At 35.5% G+C, this 21,098-nt stretch overlaps 1 protein-coding gene across 5 annotated transcripts in view; it reads left to right on the forward strand.

The window, feature by feature from the left end:
• Window positions 1-21,098, forward strand: part of chrm3a (cholinergic receptor, muscarinic 3a) — an 81,501-nt gene that overhangs the window by 52,693 nt on the left and 7,710 nt on the right. The window contains exon 1 of one of the 5 annotated variants that reach the window (XM_044135709.1): window positions 13,114-13,198. The exons of the other annotated variants lie outside the window; for them this stretch is intronic. The gene's annotated coding sequence lies outside the window, so the exon portion shown is untranslated. Of the gene's footprint in view, window positions 1-13,113; window positions 13,199-21,098 lie in introns of those variants that run through there. 5 annotated transcript variants of the gene reach the window in all.

Genomic DNA, 21,098 nt, shown 5'->3' on the forward strand with positions numbered 1-21,098 from the left:
AATCCATTTTTATTCATGTGAAACAAATTTAAAAAAGCAAGACTTGTTTGAACAGGATTGTTGTTACAAATAGCTATTTTCTGAACAGGCCTTTGTTTGGGGTGCACATATTTGAGATTTAGCAAATCTGCAGTGGCCACTGGCATCTGAAGCTGGATTGTAGTACTTTGGAAATCATCATTTTAAGATTAGCCTCATAAAAGCTGTATTTTTTTAAAAGTTATGTTGTTAAATAAAGATATTAGTATCACAACAAAAAGGGGAAAAAAAAATGTTTGCATGCAGATATGTTTGTTGCATTGCTCACAATTTTCCCTCTATATTAAACTTGTGTAAAAGGGATACTTGTTGCAAACCAAAGTCATAAATGTGACTCATTCAAATAGTTTTAATTTGGCAGATTGTATTTTGTATTTTTCAACCCACAAGGTTTTGTGTCTGGATTTCTATAAATGTTTGTGTCTGTATAAAGTACGATAAATGCACAGAGGAGAGCAACATACTGGCACATTTATGCTGTCTTTTTAAGTGAAAATGTTACTTTAGCACAAAGTGTGCCATCAGTCAGAGTTACTGCAGACGCTGTAAAACGTTTTGGCTTCATGCCTGATTGCTAATGGAAAGTGTCATAAAAGCATATAGTGCAGTTATGACATACTGTAGGGAATTAGACAAAACAAATTACTTCAATTTGTGCAAGAAATCCATCACAATATTTTTATTGTGTTGATCAAGTCAATAAGTACATCTCCCCAACCTTATTCTTTCTTTTTATTAGAAATGCGTAAAACAGTTGAGAAAATTGCCTTTCAGCTTTTTCCCTCTAACAAAATGGGCAGAAAGTGTGCAAAGTATCTTTCTTTTAGCATGTGACAAGAGTGGACAGGGCACATAGGGTCAGATTTTGAGCTGCAATTATCTGGTTTCCAACAGAGCATACTAACTCAGTAGCTGACGATGGGGAGAAAAAGAGGGTGAAGTCCATGAAACGGGGTTACCTAATTCATGGCAAAACCCTTCACTAAAACCTACCAACATGTACAGACTGGTGAGATAAATAAGATAATCAGTAGTGTGACTGAGCACACAGCAAACATGGGAACTGTGGTTTTCAGTCGCAAAGGGTTTATCAGTGAAAGTTAATTAATTTCCCTTCATGTAATGTTATCTTTGCTAGTCAGACACAAGGAGGTGGATTATACAGAAAATACATTTTCAGCTTCTCATGGCATCCAGTGTCATTTATCGACACATTAGTGTCATAACAGACATTGACTCAAGATTGGAGCTCAACATTTGTTAATTAAATCCCTCATAAAGCTTTTTAACTCAGACTTCTATTGACTTTGACTCACTAGAAAACAATAGTCCATTAATCAAAAATAACAAGAGTAGGGCCTTGTAAAATTATCTTTGAAAAATTAAATGGCATAGTGTTCATATATATTCAGCTCCCTGTGCTGGTGAAAGGTGAGAGCCTCCATTTCTGTTTTTTGTTTTTTTGGAGGTTCATCATTAAGCTGTGTTCTGTTGAGCAATTAACCAAATGTGTAAACTTCCATTTGTCACAAGCAAACATTTGGGAAGGTTATGCAAAAGAAACAAAAAGAGCTTTAAATTATCTTTGAACAGAGAAGGTTAGTCAATGAGAATAATGCATCCCTGTCATTTTGCTAAATTTCACAAAAAATGTTTCTCTTGACTTTAAGCTCAACAATTTAAACTGATCTCTCATTCCCCAATAATCAGAAGTTGCAGATTATTTAGGACACCTTTGTTTTGCTGCACAATGCAGATGCTGTCGTTGAGTAATGAGCTACAGGAAAGGAGACCTTCCAATCTCATAGACTATCACTAAATATAGACTTGTCATTTTCCCTTTCAGAAACAAGCTTTAAAATAATTTTAAACCAAAAAATACCAGAGGGATGAATAAAGTTTGGCTTAACTATGCATATATATCACTGATCATATTACCAGGTATTTTCACTTTGTGCAGGTGGATCATGCTGATTGTAAGCTAAGAGTCTAATGCAAAGTAAAAAACACGACACAGCACCAAGAGACAAAACACAAAAGCTGATTAACAGCTGAATTGAGCTTTAAAGCAAATTTTACTAATTTCCCTGGTCTATTTTTACTTTGACATTGTAACAATGATCTTATTTGCATGGAAATAAGAGGAAAGCAGAGTTTAGTCAGTACTGACATACTTCCGCAAGGTTAATAAAATGTCATAACAGACTGTTAAACAAGAATATCATCTAACTGGTAAGTTAATTAAAGAATCATGATCATCACTTTTACCAAATAGGAACAAATGTCTGACAAACTACAAATAATTAATTATTCTCAAGATATAAATAATAATAATAGGTTCTTAAGCCACTTTGAAACTTCGAGCTGTTGTTTATTGTGCTGCAATACTTTGCATTTTGTGTAACAACAACAGGAGAGGGGAAGAAGTAACACAACTTCAAACCAGATGGAAAAATCTCATTCTTTTTCTGTTCCCTAGGAAACAATGTTATTGTTACACAATGCACATTATGATCTAACTGGCAGCAAGCTGGCTCACGTAAATTAAATGCTGTAGCTCTGAGTGAGCTTCACTGGTTTCATATCCCAATGAGTTCATGAGGGCTTTAAGCATGAATGGCTGACATAATAGATGGCTGCCTAGAAGCTACAGAGGTTGTATGGGTTGACCTGGTCTCTAATCATAACATGATGTGATCTTATTGCAGCACGCAGTGTCCCGAAGTTTATTTTTATTAATGTGCTAACTTTCTAATCAGGTTGAATATGCAGTGTCTGTTGCCTAGTGCAGTTGTTATTTTTGATGTAATGGACTTTTTATAGACTTTTCGTGCCAAATATAAAAACAGTGCTGTGAAAAAGAGTTTGCCCCCATCCTGGTTTTCTATTTTTTGCCTGTTAAACCTATTTAAACAGGTGGCATTATGTCTTTTCCAGGTTTTCTCCAGTGCCCACTTTGTTCTGACTTACCATGCAGATAAAAAACTGAAAACTTTTACTGAATTAGAATGACACAGTGTCTCCTAATGGATTTGCTTCCTGGGTGGTGAGCCATGTTCCATTTAAAACAAGTCGCTACATTGTCACAAATGCGTCTTTAGTGACTTATATTTCCATGATACCAAGAGAAAAAAAGAATCAATACCCAAAGAGTAAGTGGTTTCCTACTGGAGGGTTTATTTAAATATTTGTTTATGCTTTTTTAAAACGCAGCAGATTTCCATAACTCCCCTTGCGCTTGTTATTTACACACTTTTTTAGAGTCCAGATATCACAAAATCCACAAAAGGTCAGGTTGCCCTTTTTTTCCCCCTTTTTTAAATTACAGAATTTAGATAATTGTCAAATCTTAACACAAACGGATTTAACAGATCACCCTTGCTAACTCTAATAATAACAATATGTATGTCCGTGTTAAGAAGAGAAGTGAGAAAGTGCAAATAACAACATTACTGTCATTTCACACCAGCCTACGTTTCTTTTGTTGTCCACCAAGGCAGCCTGTCATCGTTCCCCTTTTTATTCCACACAGTCAACAGAGCTCATTCGTCAGTGTTAATGTCGACAACTAGATTAAGTTAATGGATGTGACATTTCAAAAAATTCAAAGGCTCTGCCAATTTTACAACTTGCAGCACTGAAATTCTGGCTTATTTAGATACATCTCTACTACAAAACGGATTTGTGAAATGAAAAATGGCAGACATTCCAGAAATGTATTGGATGTATTGGACATTATCTAGAAACATTGATGTGTAATGATCCTGTTTCTGTTTAAGCTGACAATGGTTGAGGTTTTGTATTGATGTTTTGCAGATAATTATTGAAGATCCTGAGATGATCATTTGAGGATGACGCAAGAAAGAAAAAAAATAATAATTGTTTGTTTTTTATTAGAATCTTGGATATGTGAGATATGTGATTTGGATAAGTAGATTTAGTCTAATTTCACTTATGCAAGGTGCATACGGTAAGTGGTATTATTGTGTATATTTTCTACAGTTGGTAGTGTGAGAGCTATATGTAACCCCCCCAAAAAGAGAATCACAACAAAATCTGTCAGCGTAAATATCTGGACTTTTTTTTTTTCTTCATAAAATCAGATATTTTGCATATTTTAAAACTGAATCCTTGAGCAGGATTTTCTTAAATTTATAGCCGCAAGAATGTAGAAATGAAAGAATAATGGTTATTTACATTGAAAGTAAATTATAATAAATAAACATAAGATAAATAACATTAAAGAATAAAATAGAATTGGCTAAAATGAGTTCACAAAAAAAAAAAAAATTCAAGTTTAACATTTTGAAAAAATTTCAAAAGTCTAAAAATAGAGAGTTCACGTTTAATAACGAATTTTACAAGCACAAATTTTGTAAACCTCAAGTGTAGCTAATGTAATTCTAACTACATATCAGATTCTACACATATTCACAGATAGCATTTAGAGACTAGTACTGTTTTGCGCAAGCTGATTGCTAAGAATTATACAAATATAAAAGTATGCTGTATAATTGGCTGTATGTTGCATTCCTTACGGTCTATGGACTTTAATGAATAGAGAAAAAAATATATAATTTTCAGTGTTTGACTTGTCATTTCAGGTCAGAGCCAACAAACAAACTGATTCCAGTTTCTGGATGATCAGTGTCTGCGTCCCCACCAAAAAGATCCCAAACTTTTAAGTTCCTTGTATACAGTCACGATAGCCAGCATATAAAATATTTATTTCCCCCGCAGTACAAGTAATCTACATAATATCCTCTCTCTGACCTCTCCCTGGGAACGTAGTGCTATCAGGAATGTATTATTTTAGCTTCCAGTGCGAACACGCATAGAGACCACTGGACAAACCTTCAGCTGAGTTTTGACTATTTTAAAGATTTAGATTCAAAATGTGGTTGCATAAAATGATTTTGGAGGGAACTTTTTTTGGTCTCTTTTAGGTTAAATAATTACCATGCAAGTAAGTGAGTGGGAGGCCAAAGAGTCAATGATGTAACTGAAGCTCAGGCCTCATTTAGCTCTACAAAACTTTTAGATCATATTTTGAGTTCCAAATTTAAGGTGAAGCTGCTGTAGGGAAACTAGTGTTATATATATATATATAATTTTTTTCTTGCCCAGCCTCTGGTCTTACAGATCCCTAGCAGGAGAAAAAAAACAGCGTGCAATAGCCCAGAGCTGATGAAATAAAGGGATGCTTGCTTCTATTTTCCAGACCGGCGAGCAGCGTTTTCTCGTTGAAGAATGGGCGTCATTTGTATTGTGGTAATCCATGAGATTTTGAAATATGATCCATAAATTTGAACTGTGTTTACAGAAGAGCCTGCCCTCACGGCATGAGCAGCATTGTGGCTGAAAGACAAACAACTTTGGAGGCGGCAATGAATCCATTAACATGACAGGTCCCGGATGTGGATTATTCCCAGGCTTCCTGGTTCAAACTTTTTATGTGCCCTAAAAACCTCAGTAGTGACAGCCGTTGTTAGTCAGCACCATAATCTCTTGATTGATCTTAGAGATTTGTGCACTCACCAGTGATGTGAGGCAGACCATGTCATCCAGTTTTTTTAAAGAGGGGTATCAAGTTTCATAAAAGGTGTCCAGTTTTTTTTTTTGTTTGTTTGTTTTTTTTTTGCATAGATGGTGAAAAAAAAAAAACAGCAATTCCTTCCTTGTTCTGAGGAATTATTCAGCAAAAATGGCAGGCACCTCACCCTCAGGCTTTGTGTGAATCAGATGAAGGTATTTCATATATAAATTTTTTTCTGGGATTTAGCACATGAGAAGATATCACTTCCTTAATATGACTTTGAGTTGCTAAATGTTTTACTCTTCTTTTTTCTTTTTTTTTTCGCCATTTCCGGACTTGAAAGAAGAATAGATAAAACAAGCTAATGAAGCATTGTGTTTGTTCAGGCAGGATATGTACTAAGTCATGTGCACCTGGCAGCTGGTTGTCAGATGATTCATGAATCACATTATGGAATTCAAAGAAGGAAGCTGTCTGCTCAAGCTGATAATAAAGTTGGTGTAGATCTTTTAGAAACATTGCAGCAGTAGCATCAAAAGACAGAGGTGTGTAAAAAAAAAAAAAAAAACTCAAGTCGGAAGTTTCAACTGTTGATATTTTCATGATGCTGACTATACAGCTAGTAATTTCTGACCTAATTTGCTCAAAAATCATAATAATCCCTCTAAGACTAATGATCAATCAATCAGTCCCCCTACTGGATAATCTACAGATTGCCACCTTTTCTGACAGGTTAGTAGATGATGCAGGAAACATAATTTTACATTAAATCCTGCAATTCATTTGTTCTCCTGAGTCTTAAAACTGCCTTTTATGTTACACAATAAATTCCTACAGTTCAAGCTGTTGTATTACTGTAGAATAACCACAGCTTTAAAAGACACAGTAAGATCATTCACAGTAACGTAAGCTACCAAAACTCAGCCAACATTGGTGTTATCTGGATATGTGAGCTCTTTTTTTCCTCTGCACAAAATAACTATAACCTCAGAGACTCCTCAACCAGTCTCTTGAAATTTGCAAGTGATTTTAATATAGTACTGATGGAGCTGAATACAAATAAGTGGATCAGTTGCCTCTGTGATTTACAACAGAACAGACATTACAACTTCAGTATTGTGCTCATGTTGCTGTCCAAAACCTTTGTTCAGGTTCTTAGTGAAATCCATGACAACGTTCCAAAAGTGTTGATCTTATTTTTTGCTTAACCGATTGTAGATTAATAAAGGAAACTTGAGTCCTTGGATTAATACAATATAAATAATTCAAAGAGCAATTAATTACAATGAATGTCATCTTAAGGCATGTTTCAACTAGATCCCATTCTCATGAAGGCACATGAAATTCAGTTCTGTCCAAATTCAAACGAGTGTGCATTTGATCCAAATTGGAACATGGTAGAGTGAAGTTTAGTTCATTTTGCACCAGTTAGTAAAAAAATTGGTCTAAGTTAGCCAGCCACTTGAATCAAGTTATTGACTTTGCAGCCATTTGTCATCATGCATGTGGAAACATTGGAAAGGAAAGATTTGCTTTTAACAGGAAGAAACCTCCAGCAAAACCAGCTTTAGTTTCAGCCCCCATCTGCCACCTTCAACCCGGGGTTACGAGGAAGCAGAAATACTGAAAAACACGGATGTAGTACTTTTAATTTTTTAAAGTGCACAGATGGCCCTGTCACACTACTCAACATCTGCTTTTTTCTTTCAAGGGCTTTATAAAACTCTACTTTGCATAGGACACTGAAGCCTACAATTTGATCACCACATAAACCAGACTGCCACAGATTTTTATAGACATGTCATAAAATGTTGCCAATTAAGTGCAGCAGCTTTCACAAAATATTTAAGCTGCAGATGTGCATCACTGCTGGACAATTTCCATCATTATAACTCAAATACAGCAATAAATACATTATTCAATCAAGCCTCTACTGCAGATGCTTTACTCACCAGACATGGCTTTTGCTTGAAGGTGAAAGTGACCGGATGCTTTGTGATTAATTTGGCTAATAATAATCAGACTTCTTTAGCAGACTAATCAACATTGAATTTCATTCTTAGACAATCAGTTAGTCACTTAATATGAGAGAAAGGAGACAAGAGAGGAAACATCTTGTACCCCTTCCAAGAGTCTCATGAATTCTTCATTCTTTATCTCATTACTTATACGCTATTCAGGTCAAATGTGTATCAAAAGCAACACACAAACCTTAAAGATCTGAAGTACAGTCAAAACGTTATTCTGTTCATTTTTTTGCTCAGAGTTGGGAGTTATTTTTTTACAGAAGTTGAAGAGTAAAACTGCTGAAAAAGTGTTTTTTATATAATTTTCTCAGGTGATTTTTTTGTTGTTGTCTTTGTTATCGATTGGAAAATTAAGGGTTCAGTTTAATCAAGTGCAGGAGAATAAAGGTTTACAGCGTTATGGAAACCCACTTTTCGTATAAGGAGGATTGACATTAGTAGGTTCTTCCTTAAAAAATACTGTCATACCATCTGTCATGAAAAACATGAGGTATGTCAACATTTAATAAGCTAACTTTACAACAATGCTATAAATAGAATTGTGGCCCATGCTCAATCTTTGTTATAGCTCAATGTCTTGCAACAACTTGTGTTTTGACTTTAGAGGAAGACAGGTAATAGAATCCAGGACATTTATTAGAGGAATCCGGGACAGTCTGGGATTTCCTTGCTGCCATTCATTACTTATGCTACACTTTCCGCTGCCTAACTGCTACTTGCCTTAGTCTCAAGCACATCTATTCCCCTGTGCTGTAAATTGAGTCATTGAAATGCATGAAGTAAAGCCGCCAGCCCATAGGGCTAGAAAATCTGCACATAGAAAGATATAAAGTCAGAAGCTTTTCTGACTGGTACATTTGATGTCGAGTATGTTTAGTTTTTTTTGTTGTTTTTTTTAAGCTGATTGTTGGAATCTTTCTGTCATATCGACTTAAAAAATTATTATGACACTTGAGAGGTTATGTGGTCTGTCTTCAGCCACTAACCTCGGCAATGAGTAATATGCTCACTCTTGCCTCTGTTTAAATAAGTCTAAGAGACTCAGAACCTCCTTCCTTGATTCTGACATCTGAAGAAGGAGCCTCTCTACTGCCTGAAGGGAAAAAATGTTCCAGTTTATAAAAAATAAAAAAGAGGTAGTTCAAAGCATTACACCCAGAAAAACTAATTTCTTCTGCTACAAGTGATAGGAACGCAATGGATATTATTTCTGGCAGGTTATACTAGGATGTGAACAGGAAACAAGAGCTTTACATCTTAGAAGTAAACCCATTGCATTTTCATAAATTCAAATGATTACAGTTCTTACTGCCCGGCTTGTTTTTAATTTTGGTTTTATGGTGTTGGAATTCAGTTTTTCTATTACTAAAAATGAACTGCAACAACTTCTATAATTATTCATGCTAATACTTTTCACAGGTCATGCAACAACCACAAAATTCATTTTGCATTTTATTAGAACGTTAATTGATACACTAACACAAAGTGGGACATGACTGTCAAGTGGAAGGAATACGATGCGTTATTTTTTGTAATTTTTTTAGACAACGCATCGTTTGTCTAAAAGAAATTACAAAAAAATATCTCAGACTGTGATTTGCATCTGTTTTCAGCAATCTTTACTCTGAATCCTTTATGTAAAATCCAGTACAATCAATTGTCTGAAGAAGCCCTTTAATTCGCAAGAGAAGTCCATCTGTATGTCATTTAACTTCAGTAGAAATGGACCAAAAGGTTGTTAGATAACATTAGAGAACAAGCAGCAACACAAGTCATGTAGTAGGTTGCGGTTTGAAAAGGCAGGTTAAAAAAAAAAAAAAAAAACAATTTCCAAAAGTTCAACATTTTCACTCTTTAATACAGTATTTGAAAAAAGAAACCACAGCTCCAGATATCAGATCCAGTAGGCAAACGCTGTAACAGCTGTCTCTTGTAAATGAGTCAAGAGATATTTCCTGTATAAATAAAAGATTATATATCCATCTTACGGGCAACACCCGCTAACTAGTCCAGGGCATACTTGGAAGAAAACATTGTTTTAGAGGCTGCAAAGGAGTGAGAAGTTGGGTAAATAAATGTCACTAAACATACAAACAGAACTGTGATGTCCAGACTTCAATTAAACAGAAAATCTGTTGCAAAACAAAGATTTGTTCTTTGATGCCCTCCATCCAATCTGACTAAAGTTGGTATACTCAACAAAATATTTCATGGGGAATGAATAATTTTCAAAGATGTAGACTCCAAGTCCTGTAGGAAGAAGAATATCAAAGAAAAATGTAAGTGAAACATAGTCAAGTAAATCTAGAGCAATATAGCATTTTGTTTCCAAAAATACTTGAGTTGTGTTACTCATATATATATATATGAGTAACACAACTCAAGTATTTTGTGTTATATATATATATATATATATATATATATATATATATATATATATATATATATATATATATATATATATATATATATCACAAAAGCACTCACATAATATTGTGTTGTGTTCTGCAATGTGCCTTACATCGAGGGCTTTCTTTGATGTCAGCGGGGTGGCAAGAGCAACAGGAGCCAAAGAGTCTTTCCCCACAGCATGGATCCATGCTGTATTAGAGGCTTATGAGGATCTCATCACTCTCCATCCTGGTAATGTTTCTGTCAGTGTGCCGGATGGGAACCATTTCATCCCACTGATCATCATTCACAAGATGCAGTCTTACGTAGATGCTGTTGGTTTTATTGCACACCATATTGTGTGATGTCGCACAGGAGTTTGCCTCGTTAGCCTTTCAGAGGTTTTTTTTGCTTGTTTTTTTTTTTTTTAGGTAAGAATGACAAAACTACCCCCCCCCAAAAAAAAAAAAAAATAAATTGTTAAATGTTAATAGCTTGTTGATTTTGTATCATTGTCTTCTTTTCAGAACAGCTTCCCCATCTATGATATGGTTCATTCTTCATGTTTCGCTCAGTCAATCTCTGTGGCAAAAGGACAGTGTCTCTTATCCATTACTAATCTGCAGCCATTAGCATTCATGGTCCATTAGCCATCAAGTAGCTGATATGAAATTTTAATTGTAGGCCATAAAGTTTGTTGTAGCACTCTAACACAAGCTCCCATGGAAAATGTTTTTTTACTTGGGCTTTCAGTGTAACTGTTCACATTATGTGGGCTGATGAGTTTTCATATTATATTTCTTTCATATTAAGTCAGATGTAGTGTTATATTTGTGCACATAAAACATATGTTGCTTAAGATTGACTACTAACTTTGTATTTGCATGAATGTAATGTAGTAATTAATGTCAATTTCGGGTGAGTTTACAGTATGTTTGAAAATTGATCTTTACAATTTTGGTCAGTGTATTTTCTGCCCACATGGATATATAAAAATGTTCCTGGTACATTGCTTCATAGCATCACTGTATTTACATACAAGTTTAACACAACAACTGTATCCCCGGAGCTAACTGCTTTTATTTAAACCAGAAAAGCCACTTTTTGTCAAGGTGTAAGTAAATACTATATAGATTTTTACAGTTTGATGCTGTCATCCACAAGATGTACTTATTGAAATTCATTATCTAAAAAGAAGCAAATACACATAATCAACACACATCAAATCAAGAAGGAGTTTTTAAGTGGTTCTTGCAGTGAATACTACATAGTTTTGATATTTGTACCTTTATACCAAGTGTAGAAAAAGACTGATAATGGCAGGGTAATTAGAGAGGGTATTTGCAGCCAAATTTGTTTTGGTTGAATAACTTTTTCCCTCTAGTTCCCCCTGAGCAGGTGGGGAAGTGGGATTTCTCCCAGAGAAAATCCCAACCAATTACTAAATTTTCTGGCAGTAAAATGAATTTAAACGTTATTTTAAATTTCTGAAGTTTTAATAAAAACATAATTCAAAACCTTGACTTATGTTTGATTGGCTCATTCCTACTTACATAGTCCAGTGATGTCCACTTTTTAAACCATCTTATCCAAAACAATCTTTGCTCACAGAGAACATTAGAAATCATGCTTACATGCCACTGTGTCCTGGTCTCTTTCAGAGCTCGCCTGGTAGCATATCTGTCTGTTTCCAAACATGATAAGATCTTGAGAAAAGGATGTTTACATCCATACACACAGAGATACCTAAAAATATTAAGATATTCAAGGACACATAAAATCAGACATTAGCGTTTTTTGAATACTTTACCTGATATAAGATGTTTTCATTCAAAGTGCATTTGCACTGATGCATCATTATTCTATTTATTATTTTAGACTTTACATAATTTTACAGCAGAAGTACAACTTCTTTTTTTATATCATTCATTCTTTTGTGTTATTTTGCATGCTGGTAAACCAATGCCTTCAGGCATCTGGACCAGTACAAACATCCCACTCTAATTAAAACAGACTGATCTACTTCCATTGTCTAAATACAATTATTTGAGTCAAGCTTTGGAGTTAAACTTGCAAGGAATTTTATAATGTACAAATCTTGTATTTATTTGAAATAACTGTCCTTGTCTTAATCTTGTCTTGCAGCTTGTACCAGTTTTGAATGAAGGTTTAAAAAAGCCTTACCCTTAGAGAAGAAATGTTATCCTTCCATGTAATCAAAAAACACAATTTTGGGGTGTGCTGTGGTGGCGTAGGGAATAGCGCAACCCACGTTTGGAGGCCTTGAGTCCTCGACGCGGCCGTCGCGGGTTTGATTCCCGGACCCGGCGACATTTGCCGCATGTCTTCCCCCCTTTCCTGTCAGCCTACTGTCATATAAGGGACACTAGAGCCCACAAAAAGACCCCCGGTGGGGGAAAAACAAAACATTATTTTATTTGGGATTCAGTGAAAACAATTTTGCCTAAAGGTCCATGGCCAAATTAGTTTAAAGTTGAGAGTAAAGGGACAGAGAAAACAAAACATTTTACCAAATCAAATTTATATTTTTTGTATTTTTATACAAATGCAAGAGCTAGGACTCTGGAACATTTACTTAATATTTTTGCAACCGCGCCTTGCAAAAATATTCATACTCTTTGAACTTTTCCAGATTTTGTCATATTACAATGAATCCAATATGTTAGGTCAATGTGTGTGAAATAAAATCAAAAGAATAGATATCTGACAATAGTTTTGAATAAATAAATCTTAAAAACGTTTGTAGAGCCACTTTTTGCAACAGTAATCCTACTGTGGTTGTGGTTGTAATGTGACAAAATGTTCAAGTGTTGAAGCGATGTTGATGTGAGAAACATGAACAATTTGCCTAAAGTAGTAGGTTTCTTCTTCGTGTGCATGCAATTTATCCCAAAATTATTCATACAGCTGGCAAAAATAGGTGTAAAATAAACTTCAAATTTAACAAACATATTTTCTCTTACTATACGTCAGAGGAGTTTAGAATCTCTCCTCAAAGGGCCAGCATCTGGCACGTTTTAGTTCTTTTCCTGGTTCATCACACCTGAATTAAATATTAGCTCATTAGCAGGTCTCTCCAGTAGTTTCACATGCTGATGACATAGTTGGACAATTTGAATCAGCCGTGTTGGAACAAAGATTCATCTAAAACCAACAGGACAGCTGCTATAAGTAATGTAAAATGGTAAATAATTCAAACTTTTTTATCGTATTCAAAATTTAAATATGGCAAGCAGTGTTGCCTTCATTCCAACTTGCTTGTTAGGATCTTGTCACTGTGTTTGGGTTACTATGCGGCTGCTAAATAGAGAACAGGCTCGCGGTATTGAGACAGACAGATGAGACCACCATGACTTCCCCAGAGAATTTAAGGAATCAAATTTAAAAGCTATTTTCAGCTCCAATGTGAGGTAGAGTCACGTCACCTGGTTTGATATTATTGGATGAAATGGAATATTCTCATTGCCAAGTTTGTTTTAGGCTGTGCGTGGGCGTGTGCGTGTAGGGGTGTGTGTGTGTGTGTGTACAGGCATCGAAAGAGATGGGGAAGCTGGGTCAGCATTGTTTGAGTGAATGAGGCAGAAGGGCAGACGCATACGTAAGACTGTGTGTGTGTTTCCACATCCCTGCCGAGCGTCCATGTTTGTAATGCGTTTAGTGCTTTGTTAGCCGTCTGCGCAGGCCTGTCTACATCCGCCAGAACAAGTGTTTGGACTGCATTATTGCCGGTCCTGTCAGCAGCACCTTTCTTTGTGGCAACGCAGAACTTGGACCATTTTCAAGACTCTGTTGTTATCACCTTGTTGACTCACGGCTCCTTCAAGTGTTTGAGCTTTGGCAGTGGACGATGTGTGTTAAAGAGAGACAGTATTTGAGTCAACATTACTGAGGGTTTTTTTTTTTTTTTTGTTCACGTCAGCCTTATGTAAGCATGCGTGTGAGAAATGTACTGTTGGCAGACATGGTCTCCATCACCTGACAGTCTTTTGTCCTAACATCAGACATCTGTTTCATTCCACTTTTTTTCATTCAAACAGATAATTGTGACCACTTCCATCTTCTTGCACATTCCAAGCCCTGAATCCTTTACCCTCCCCACTTCACTTTTTTTTTTTTTTTTTCATTTTGAGACCCCTTTTCTCCTGCTCAAGCATGTTTACATAGAAGAGAGTGTGTGCTTTTTCTCTTTCTGCTTCTCTTTTGAGCGGCTGTTCAATAGGCAGATGGCTGCGCTTCCTTTTAAGGAATGATCGCAATAACCTATCGCGCCAGTTACATGTGTATAGCATCTGTGCAGGGCTCTATTTCAGCTCTGGCATGGAGACAAACACAGAGGGTCAGGGCTGGAATTAGATTTGCACAAAACAGCATTGTTTTTCAGAGTGTGGTATTTCATAGTTTGGATTGTGGGAATTGTTAGGAACTAGCTGTCACTGTGGTTAATTTACTGCTCAAAGTACTTCTCTGCTGCTCTGTGCTACTAGGCAACGCTCACCATAAAACCCGGGATAATTTCAATGACAGCAACTTTTGCTTTTGTTTTAAAACCACACAGAAAGGTATGTACTGGACCTTATCCAGATTCAGATTTACTGCGGGAGTGAAGGAAACGCTAACCTACAGTGTTTCTCTCTGGAGTCGCCTCGAAGTGGCCGCAGCCTTTCCCCTTGACATATTCCTGAGCCTCCTCTCACCGTCTCTATTTTGCCTCTCTGTTTTTCCTCCTGTCTCTTGCTTTCATGTACACACATACAACACAGGCATGTCTAAGTGTCTGAGAGTGCCATGTCTAAAGAGTTCCAGCAGCTTGTTATCGAGGCTGTCGGAACGTGCGGAGACCCACCGCAGAAGTGAGGATGTGTGTGAAATCCCGTGAGCCTGTACCACAAAAGCCTACTGCTGTTTTCACATGGACAGCTTATTATTCTTCACATTACAGATTTAACACAGCAATTCATTTCTGTACATCGTCTAAAATTACTTTCAGTGCACAAACAACCCCAATAATTTTTCTTAAAGTATTAGGGTTCTTAAATTTTAAGAAATCTCAAAGGAATGCACACAATGTCAACATTTTCTAGGGGTTCAGTAGAGCAGTTAAAGGCTAAATATTTTAGAGCCAAAAACCTGAAATCTTTAAAGTATGATGCTGATAAATTAGAATCTGCCTTTCAAGTGAATTTTAAAGTTGATATTAAATCATAAGCATTTTTTTTGACACAAAAAGCCTTTTGAGTTATGTCCTTGTGTATTATTAACGATGAGCAACTTATTGGCAACAAACAAAATACAAAATGTATGAAGTGCATCTTACTTGCTGCAGAAAATGTGAGAAACAAGAAAAGTTTGGAAACGACTTCCAAACTGTGGAAATCGTTTCCATTTGGAAACAAGAAAAGTCGCTTGATAGACGCTAAACTCAGAATTATACATTTACAACTGCATCTCTGTGCCACTCTTTCTTTCATAACTAAAATACCAATTGATTGTATGATTACGTCTGTTTTATACATTCAGGGCTCATATACTAAAATTGAACATCTATCGACCCATCCTGCGACTCCAAACACCGTAAGAATTTGGGAAATGCCCAGATAGGACAATAAAATATAATAGCTTACTGCCACTGTGTCGGAATATCTTCATAAAATCAAGACCCAAGTCAAAGATAAGACTCTGTCCTATTTATTTTTATTTGCTCCACTTTTATTCTTCAAAATATTGGAAAACTTTCTAATCTCTTTAACTTGTTGAAATCACAGATACACAAACCCATAATATCAACAATTTTAACATAAGTGATTGTTTTCTTTTTCTTTTTCTTTCCTTTCAAGACAACTTAAAAATTGTTTTCTTTTCTGTGAAAATTCAAAATAGTCGTAAAATACAGTCCCAGTCTCAAATTGATAAATCAAAATTGGCTGTTTCTAAAAAGTAAATAACGGGACACTGAACAGGAGCATGCCACTAAATCTAATAGCCTACTGCAGTTTGTAGCTCATGTTCTCTGCCACTGTGGTCTTAATTCAACAGAGATCTGTCTGACTGTCAGATTTTGGCTGGAGTTCAAGAACGACCTCCTTGGCACTGTGCATAACCTCTCACTCTGATTATTATTTTACTTCCTCACATTGTTATTTTATCAGACTAAGCTCCTGTCAGGCTACAGTCTGTTTATGGCTTGTGGTGCCGGTGTAAGCTGGAATGAAGACTCTGTGGTGCAGTACTCTGGATCGCCACAAAAATAACCCGACACCTCAATAAAAGCAGATCTCCTGGCTGCCCACAGTCATAAAGGAAAATAAACAAGATTAGGGCAGAATAATTATACTGAGATGCTTCCTGGTATTAAGCGAATGGCAGGACTTCTTCTATTGTGCAGGCACTTCTGTTTTTCTGAATCACCAGGAGGAAGCGTTTACAGTGATCACATTTAGAGTTTAGCACACTTATTACATAAAACGATGCTATTTTTGCTTCACTACACACATGCCCTAAATGTACTGTAGGATCAATCCAACTGTGTTATGATTTATAAAAACTAGTTGTGAGTTGATTCTGGCGCTTTACTTTTATTCTGCTACAGCAACAATGTGTGGAAGAGGATATTTGATTTACTTCTGCTGTCTACTCGCATGTAACTCATCAATCAATAACCTCTTTAAGAGTTTTGTGGCATTAGTGGTCTTTATTTGTAATAATCAGATAGGAAATGGGCAAAGATAAGGGGGCCTCGAGGTCTTGAATCAGACCCTAAACAGCTGCGTTGAGAACTAGTTCATTCTCCAAAATCCACTGCTCTGCTGTTGCTAAAGAAGTGGTAACATGTATCTTCTAGGCACAATTAAGTAACCATGTCACCATCAGTTATGTCAACAAAAGATTTGACTTGGCCTTCAAAGTGGGCTCTGTCCTTTCTATCCTTTCCAGCACGCCTGTTCAGCATGTCATAACAACAAGGCTTCTCCATGCCATCCATTGATCCCATTGCAGAACCCATGCACAATTCCATAATAGACTATTATTTGTAGTTTTTATAACCAAAACTAGACTTATTATGGCACAACACGGTTTTATTTAGATTAGGCGCTCCAGAGGCTTTACATCATAATTCCCCACTTAAAAGTGGCTAAACTAAGAAGCTGTGAACCTTAAAAGTTGACTTGACACATCCCTCATGTACTCAGGCAATTCTGTTGCCAAGAAAAGCACTAAATGGTTGTTCTTGTCAGCATGAGCACCTGACAGATGGCCTTGGGCTGTTCCACAAGCCTTTCTACCATCCTCTGGCAGCAACACCATCATCAACAGCCTGTGATGGATTAAACTCCTCCTGACCAACTATAAAGAGAGACTTTTCCCTGTTCTTCTTCAGCACATTTAGATATTATTAAAGAAAACAGCAAAATGAATAATTTATATGCTCGATTATGTAAAAGAGAATGGATGCAACCGATCGTAATTATGTTTATCTGTATTTATATTCTTTCTTTGTATCAAAGATTATAAGATCAACATGTTTTGACGATGATGGAGTTTAGTGAGAAGCTTGGAGGTCTAACTTTTCTAAAAGCCAAAGTTTAAAGATGGGTTTAGTTAACGACCTTCTTCAGACTTTTGAATGTGAACTTTCACACCTTTCTGAGACGAATTGTAGCATCACAGTATTTATTTCCCATATAGATATAGTTTTGCTCCTTTCTGGTTTGTTTCAAGGTGAGGGGGAAACTAATTGTATTCTAATTACTAAATGATAAATTCACCAGACCCTTTTCAAAAATCTACACAAGTGAAAAAGAGGATTTTCTGTAAGGCTCATTTTATCAATTGCAATCTTCTGCTCTTTTTCAGACAGATCAGTTTTAATTGTCACCTTGGCCTTTAACTGAGCTTCATCAACTCCGTTTATGTTGAAAGAATTAAACTGTTACTTATGGTGACCCTGCAGTGAAAACCACACTAAATACTAAACACAACTACAAATTAGAAAACACAAAAAGACTAATTAAGCACAAGTAATCTTGTTTTGTAGTTCTGTATAGTTAATGTGGTTCTTTTAGATGGCGTGTTTTCTGAATATGGCTTTCACTTCAGTCCCACCTTAGTTACTAGTAGTAATGACTTCCAAATTAATATTTAATAATACTATTTAGTTTACATATTTGACATTAATATTTAACTAGTGCTTCATGTCAAAAACTCAGTTTTATTCATCAAACACAGATCTTCAGAAGCAGTGGGAACAAAAGAAGGGGGTTTTAACTTAACGGGTTATTCAGACTTAAGGATTTGTAGCAAACACACAGCAAGAAAGAGCTTTTCTATGTCAATTCATGGTGTCCAATGATGGAACAAATTAAATGAGGAGTCTACACAAGAAAATTTAATACAATTTAAAAGAAAATATAAGGAGGTAATTTTCACAAGATATAGAAATATGGGTGACAAATTGCAGTAATGTGTATATGTAAATTGAGGCTAACGCATATGAGTGGGTAAGGATTTATGAATATTTAGACATATGTAAACCCAGATGGAAAATTAATTAATCTATGTTCTTTTTTTTATTTATTTGTATTAATAATGAGGGTCCATCTGAAAACGTGATATGAGTTTATGCAGTAGGAGTTCCTAAGTTTCTTGCTTCTTTCTTCCCCTTTTTGAGCATATTAAGATTATTGTGGTGCAAAAATTTGTCTTTTGCATTCCTTGTTCATGTATGGTTTTTTGTGTGTTTTTTTTACACTGCTATCATGTTCAAAATAACATAAATAGAAATAAAAAAGCAGAAGGATAGCAGCAGGATAGCAGCAGGCTTCAGCTACCAAAAAGCCTAGTCTGAAATGCTAAACTGTGTAACTGGACAGGGAAAAGTCTTCTAGATGTTTTTGTTGTCGCTCAATAAAAAGGAAACAACGCAAGCGGTCTTGTCTCTCCAGCAGCGACTTTTTACTGTGGTCTTCAGAGAGATGCTGAAGCTATAATTATAATAAATTTGCACTCACTGATCACAGTATAAATATTCTCATGCCTTTTGCATCTCTGTATCTTTCACTATATGTAGTAAGGTGTAATTTACCACAGTGGTTTTGTCACAAATGGCCTTTTAAATCAAAAATTATTTTAAATAAGTAGGTGAAAAGGCATGCAATTTCTAGGCATGTGTGTATTTAATGGTAACTACATTTGGAAAACATTGTCAAAATTGTGGAAGCTAATTAAAATGTGCTCATATTTTCTTTAAGAGCTTTGTAATAAGAAATATATAGTAAAAGAGCAGGGCATAGCACAACGTTTGCATAATTACCTTACATAATAACATTTTCTTTAATGTGTTCAATTGTTCATAAGAAAAGTGGGGACACTGACTTGTTGGAGCACCTGACAGAAAACTATAAAATGCAAGGGTTGACAGTGTCATGCTGTGCAAATGCATGCACATCTAAACTTTGATTCAATCTATTTGAGTTATTACACATTTCCTTCTTACTCAAAAAAGTACCACTAAGCTGTTGAAGTGTGCAAGCATCAGTTGATCCATGAGTCTACTGCTGCAGTACAAGTTGCTGATGTATCGGTGTTTATTTTGTTTAGCAAAATAGAATTAGAAAATAACATAGAAGAGACATATCACATTGTCCTGATTTGTTCATTGTTATGGAAAATAACATGAGTCAGAATTTAGTATACACCCAGCAGCTGGTTCATTCCTATGGGTATAATTTTAGGGCAATCTAAATCCTAATGTATGATTTAGCAACTGCAGTTGTACATCATGTCATTAATTGATCTACTGTAAGATAACATGGCAGACTCGGAGTACTATAGTTTGTGTTTTCCAGCAAGCCTTTATTTTCATACAGTGTAGACAAAATCAATATCTCTGCAGCTATGTGGCACTTATTGCCTGATCATGTTTCATTCACCATTTGCCCAGTGTTGAATGTGGTAGTGAAGGGCCTGTCTGCTAATGAGCAACACCACCGCAGCAAATTCTGAAAGAGGCTTTACTTAAAAAATAAATAAAAAAAAACATTAATTAATAAGCAATCAAGGAATTAATCAGTATTGGCATTGATACAACATCACTGCTTTTACTCTCCCCAAATCACTGGGCCACAAGTATTAAAGGCTATCATAGACTTTGTTGCATAAATCACAAGTTGGACTTGTGATTTATGCAATCGTGTGCTTTTAGATCTGGCAACAGAAAATAGTTATTTACAAATCAGTTCTCCTTGTTTTCTTTTAGAGATCTTGCTTCTATGATTTCCAAAATTTGTATAGCACACAAAATTAAAACTGTCTAGTTTTAAATGCAATGTACAAAATTATTTTCAAAGAGACCACTTGTGCTCTTAAAGGTTTACAGTCATGTTTCCCTCATGGTCTTAAATTTTGCAAAACGTCATCATAATTTGCCTTTGAAGATGAAATTAATTCAATAGCCTTAGCAGCTCGTCCCTTTCCATATAAATATTGTTTAGATCCAAAGAATTCTATCCAATCATGATATTCTAGTACTTAATATTTTAATAAACCAGTAGGTATTATAAGCCAAATTTGACATTGTCTTATAATTATGTTCAAACTGAATTGTATGCTGGTGAATTTGAATCTGTCTATATAAATCAAGATCAAATTAAGTTTGTTTCTTTTTATTCTTACGTTGTTGTTTATTAAAAAAGATCCATGTAAATCTTTCTTGGGTGACTAATCTAAGTTGGTCTAGTATATGTTTCTCAGCAGAGTGACTGTCCAAACCTCATGGTGGAAAATGCCTGGAATTTTGCTAAAATTATTTATAATTATTAACCAGATCATTGTAGCAATGTGACCACAAACCACTTTTAGTAGCAACAAATGTTTATATGAAATCTGTCTGCAATTTGATATAAATTTGTTTAAATCAAGGCTAAGCACTCATTTGCTTAGAATTGCCTTTGATTTCAAAATAGCCACAAAACAGATTAATTATTTTCTTTACTCAATATCTGATAATTCAATAATTTTGCTGATGGCATTTGACAAAATGAAATTTTTATTTCCTGTTCCCATTGTAGTTGGTTACCGTTATGTTTTTA

The sequence above is a fragment of the Gambusia affinis genome, linkage group LG13, assembly GCF_019740435.1.
Source record: "Gambusia affinis linkage group LG13, SWU_Gaff_1.0, whole genome shotgun sequence".
Taxonomy (NCBI): domain Eukaryota; kingdom Metazoa; phylum Chordata; class Actinopteri; order Cyprinodontiformes; family Poeciliidae; genus Gambusia; species Gambusia affinis.